Below are 6135 nucleotides of genomic sequence, written 5' to 3'. Positions count from 1 at the left end.
CCTGCTGAATCACATCACAGAGTATTTTATCAGGAAGGAAATTCCCCCTCAACAGTGCTCATCCTGAGTGTGCTGGTGGAACACAAATGCTTAGAAAAATACAAATGGACCAGCAATAACAACAAGTGATTTAGGTCACTATACAAGAGGCTGAAGGTACACATCACTACAGTGGGTTTTGTTGTTGGCAGCAGTATTAGCAAGGCACCATCAAGCAGAACTTCACACAGAACAAGCAGTGCATCCAGATGTCCTCAGAGTAATGTTCTACAGCTGATGCATAACTTTGAAAACATCTATCCCACACTTAGCATTAGGAATGTATCACTCAGAGGGATTCAAGAGGTTTATATTCTTACCAGGAACCGTGGAGGGCACCTTTGGTAGCATCTCATGCCAAGCTGCTAAGTGCAAGTAGCTGTAGTATGTGATTTAGTGGGTCAGAATTCACCTCAACATGTGGTACTAGCAAAGGACCTTCACTTGCTTTAAGGTCTTCAGCAAAAAAACCCCCTCAAAACAAGCAAACTCAACCCTCCCCCCAAAAAACAAAACTGGGCAGGGAGGCAAGATACCAAAAGTGGAACAAATATGTTTTAGTCTAAACACAGTTTACCTCACGGTCGCCAAGAAAACAAAAAAGGTTGTAGTTCATCTGTGACCTGAGGACATAAACTCACTGAAATGGCAAGTTCATACTCCAGGCTCTGAAGAACTTGGCCCTGCTCAGCATTCAGGCAAAGGAGCAGAAATTCCCCATTTGCAAGCAACGGCTTTACAGGTTGTGTCCCACGAGACCCCACCACAGTAACTGACACAACCAGGCAGATTCCCAGAAAAATATTTCTTTTATACTCCCTTTCAAGTGTCAGAGTACAGAAGTTTCAGCAGGACTGACTCTTGAGGGGGGGAGGGATGAACCAAACCCTCCATCACAGCTTCCTGGGGTCATGGTCACACATCCAGAGCAGCTTTTAAACAGCTCATCGGAAAGGGGCAGCTGCCTCCACTGATCCACCTTGAAAACAGGCTCAAGGGAGACATGGTCAGCCTCCAGTGCCTGGGGCTGCCATGGCGCCATGGGACAGCTGAGAACCAGGTCCATTCCACAGACCCAGGCAGGGTCCCACAGGCTCTGCTGGACACACCAGGTGTGGGCACTCTTGACTTAGGGACTAGTGCCATGCATATTTAAGTCAAATGAGCTAATGATTGTACACAGTCATCCAGAATAATTATAGAATAACAGACTGCTTTTGGGGTTGGAGGAACCTTAAATACCATCCAGCCCCAAGCCCCTTGCAGGGGCAGGGACACCCCCCACTAGACCAGGTTGCTCCAAGCCCCATCCATGAACACGTCAAAGGACAGAGCAGCCACAGCTTCTCTGTACAACCCATTCCAGTGTCTCACCACACTCACAGTGAAAAATTTATTCCTAATATCCAAACTAAACCTCCCTTCTTCCAGCTTGAAGCTGTTCCCCCTTGTCCTATCACTACATGCCCTTGTAAAAAGGTTCAGCACATGGTCTGAAGCAAAAAGAATCAATGTCCAGCAGATATTTGACACCTCCCTGCCTGTAGCTCGTAACTGCCCCAAAGGTGAGGTGACATCCAGATGGATGTGGAGGCTTTTTCACCTGCTGGAGTAAACACAGTTCACAGTCCTGTGTCCTCAGTATCAGCTGAGGCCACAGCCAGACAGGTAACTGGGGGCCTCTGGTTCCCTTTTGGTTCCCATCAGTTCAAGCAGGACCACCACATGGCTAGAGTGGACAAGAGACTCCTGAAACCTCAGCTTTGGAGCCACACTTGAAAAGCAGTAGATCTCTCTCCTGCTAGTTCACCAACTCTGCAGGGTCAGCTCCTCTGCCATGACCTCAAGCCCTGCCAGAGCTGGTGCCTTCCCTAAAGCCCAGCAGCTGGGTGAAGAGACTTAAAAATCTTGTATCTCCACAGGAAACATCACTAAAACAAAAAAGTAGGTTTCTGTTCTGCTTGGTTATGGAAAAAGATTTGAAAATGTGAAGTGAGAGTAACTTAAAAGTTTTAGAAACAAGAAGGCAAATACTAGGAAGCAATGTTTATTTGTAGTCTTCTCCATACTGTCATTTTTAGGCCTATCACACATTTTTGCAACCCAACTGTTTTTGCTTCGTTGCTAACATGGAGGCACATGCAGCAGAAGTTACCCAGCATTACTGATCCCTCTGCAGAAGAAAAATGAGTTAGGAGTACGGGTGAAGGAGGTGTGGTCCTGGAATTCCTAACAAAAGCATTATCTGAAGACCATGGGTGGCTTTTCGTTGACTTATAGATTTTGGATCCTGAATTGAACCCAACTCAGGAGCCCTGGGGTCAGCAGGCTGGGCTCCCCAGACCACACCACTGAGCTCCCATCTGGACTGGGCTGCAGGCACCGGCCCCAACGTGGGCACAACAGAAGCAAGAGCTCAAGTGCATGGCTGGGAATGAGCCATGAGGAGACCCTGCTGCATCAACTCCTTTTAGAACCCCAGACTGGTTTGGGTTGGAAGGGATCTTAAGGATCATCTATTTCAAACCCCTCTGCATGGGCAGGGACACCTCCCACCAGACCGGGTTGCTCCAAGCCCCATCCAACCTGCCTTTGGACACTTGCAGGAATGAGGCATCAACAAACTCCCTGGGCAACTTGTGCCAGTGTCTCAACACCCTCACACTAAATAATTCCTTCCTAATACCTCATCTCAATCTCCCCTCTTCCAGTTTGAAACCATTACCCCTTGTCTTATCACTACATGCCCTAAATTTTATTTGCGTTCATTCTAGGAAAATCCCTCTTTCTTTGCTTCTGTTTAATGGAATTTTTATTAAATTACTATTAAGTGCAAGGTCCTGCACCTGGGTTGATGCAACTCCAGGCACAAATACAGGCTGGTGGAAGAATAGCAGGAGAGCAGCCCTGAGGAGAAGGACTTCGGGGTGGGAGGAGATGAAAAGCTGGACATGAGCTGCCAGTATGCGCTGGAGCCCAGAGGCCAACACATACTGGGCTGCATCACATGAAGTGTAGCCAGCAGGGCCAGGGAGGGGATTCTGCCCCTCTACTCTGCTCTGGTGAGACCCCAAGTGGAGTGCTGTGTACAGCTCTGGTGCCCTCAGCACAAGAAAGATACAGACCTGTTGGAAAGGGTCCAGAGAAGGGCCACCAAGATGATCCAAGGGGAGCAGCTCTGCTATGAGGAGAGGCTGAGAGAGTTGGGGTGTTCAGCCTGGAGGAGAGAAGGCTCCAGGGAGACCTTAGAGCACCTTCCAGTGCCTGAAGGGGCTCCAGGAAAGCTGGGGAGGGGCTTTTCATCAGAGAAGATAGTGCTAGGACAAAGGGTAATGGTTTTAAACTGAGAGAGGGGAGATTTAGGTTAGATATTAGTCAGAAATTCTTCACTCTAAGGGTGGTGAGGAACTGGAATGAGTTGCCCAGGGAGGTTGTTGATGCCCCATCCTTGGAGGTTTTTAAGGCCAGGTTTGATGAGGTTTTCTGTAACCTGGTCTAGTGGTTGGGTTCCCTGCTCATGGCAGCGGGGTTGGAACTGGATGATCTTTAAGGTCCCTTCCAAGCTTAATGATTCTATGATTCTGTGATTTCAACTGCAGTGAGGAAGAGTCATTGCAGAGGGTGGGCAGGAACAACCTGATAGGACCTCTTGCAGTGGGATGAGTCCTCCTTCTCAAAGGAGAAGGAAAAAAAGAAAAAAAATATTAATCACAGCTTGGTCTTCAGTCCACAGCCCAGGAGACCTTTAAATGTGATGCTTCCATGATTTCTGCCCCAAATCTTTCCTGCTGGAGGGACAGCATGACTCCTAAGGGATGTAGGGGTCAGAGGAGAGCAGCCCAGGCACACGCACGGGGTATTTGCCTGTTGGGGCATTTGGCAACAATAACACTGGCCTTTTAACATTGTAGCTCTGAGGAGTCATGGACAGGTTAGACGAAATAAATAACTTCTCATGATCCCTAAGCATTCCAACAACCTCCAGGGCTACCCAGGAGACAGTCTGCTATCTGCCTCCCTGGAAGCTAATTGCAACAGAGCAGCTAGGAGGAGTATTGCACTAAGAGAAGAAAAGAAGCCTGGCAGGGGCCTCCTCTGTCACCACACTGCTGGTTCTGAGCATCTTCTAAAGGCTCCCAAAGGACATCCCTCATCACCTGCAAATCTCCGCTCCCACCAAGAGGCTCCTGCAGGCTGCCAGGACACAGATACAAGCTTCCCAACACATTTTCTTACTTCCCTCTACCTTCTTGAAGTACATGTCAAGTCCTCCTGTTCTGCCAGCAACACAAACAGGCACCACCTCGCAGACCAAGCTCATCCCACATTTCTAGTGCCTCAATCACATCCAGGCTCTTGGAAAACTCCTCCTGGAAATAACCAGCACCACCAAAGTGAGGATGTTTATTTTTCTCCGAGGTGGTTCTCTCATGGTGCTGCAGCTCCACGAAAAGATGCTGGCTCGACTACACAAGGTGCTGTAGTTCACACCTGCTTTTCCCTTCGGAGGCTGAAGGACAGTGAGGTTGTTTGATGGTCTCTGGCACCCTCTGCTGACAAACCTCCACCAACATGCCCTGTCCCTGCGAGACCATCTGCCCAGAGCATGCAGAGAAATCTCAGACTGCTCTGTAAACGTAAACCACATCTCTTTTTCTAGATGAACATTTCATAATTTGATATTTATTTTATTTTATTGACTGGCCAGATATTTGTCAAATTATAGTAATCACAGATGCCCCTTCTTCCCCTTGGTTCCCTCCAGTAGTGAAGCATTCCATGTAAGAGACGATGCCCTGCACTCCTACCCTGGTGTTACGTAAAATTCCTTTGCATGTCTCATCCTTTCCACCCACCAATGAACCCCAGCACCCTGAAGCAGCATCTACCCTCTCCCTTCTCTCTGAAATGGTATGTACCAGGGAGGTGACCTAAACTCCAACAGCAATTTGGGGAATGAAAAGTTCAATAAACCAAAACACAATGTTCCAGCTAGGGTATCAGCTGGGGATAAACAGGTCTATCATCCCTGGAAAGGAACCATTGAAACCCTTCCAGTCCCACTCCACAGTCCCCACCCCACACTTGTCACACAGTATCTGTAGCATCAGGATCCCTCCGTGTTCCTGAACTGGGCAGGAGGACCCCAGGGTGGAAGAACAGCAGCGGTGGAAGTCAGAGCTGTGCCTGGCAGGGCACCTCTATGCCACCCCCTTCCTGGCGCCGATGAAGTGAAGACATCCCCTCAACACACCTTTCATGTGTCACACACGTAACCCAGCACCAATCCTGCCCTGTGTCCAATGCATAGTGTCACACACAAAGGCACATAGATACACAGAGATGTTTGAATGTGATCAGGGGAGCCCAGATCCTCTGTACTGAGCAGACACCAGAAGTGAAGGGGTTTGCTCAGCAGAATCAGGAACACGACACATCCTGACCCTGCTCTCTTGCACTTGAAGATTCCTGTGGAACAATAAGCATGGAGAACAGGGAACGTTCTGTGTAAAGGCAACAGCAAAACAGAAACCTAATCTGCTGAGATGTGTTAACTTTAGAGATAGGTTTTCAGCCTTGTTACTGTCTGCATTTTTCTGCTTCTTGTTTTTTCTTTATCTGTGTGAAGGAAAGGCCAGAAGAACAAGCCCAGCACTCAGGGCACATAGGGTAGAGCAAGAGGCAGCTCACAGGGTGAACAGGCACATACACCAGGTCAGTCTAAATGCTACTTCAAACACACACAGGTTGTACTTAACCTACCCAAAGGATCTTCACTTCATTAGAAAGAATCCCAAAGGACCATTGCACCTCCAAACCAGCATCTTAATAAAAGAAAGCTTTGGAAACCTGCAATGCAGAATTTCAACCAGAAACAAAGTGTAAAAAAAAGTTCTCAGTAAATAGAACAAGAGGTCAGGGTGAACACTCTTCACAAACTTAACTCCTATTCGTTGGTCACTACTGAAAGTTGCTATAAAAAAAAAACACCAAAAAACCACACACAAAAAAAACAACTTAAACAAGCTAGAAGACTAAAGAATCAAGATGATTGTAACAGTAACATGTAAATCCTTCATCCTAGGAGAAAGAGTG

Source organism: Chaetura pelagica, unplaced genomic scaffold (assembly GCF_000747805.2).
Source record: "Chaetura pelagica isolate M959 unplaced genomic scaffold, ChaPel_1.0 scaffold773, whole genome shotgun sequence".
NCBI classification, from domain to species: domain Eukaryota; kingdom Metazoa; phylum Chordata; class Aves; order Apodiformes; family Apodidae; genus Chaetura; species Chaetura pelagica.
The sequence above is the reverse complement of the archived record's forward strand: the minus strand, read 5'-3'. Positions refer to the sequence as shown.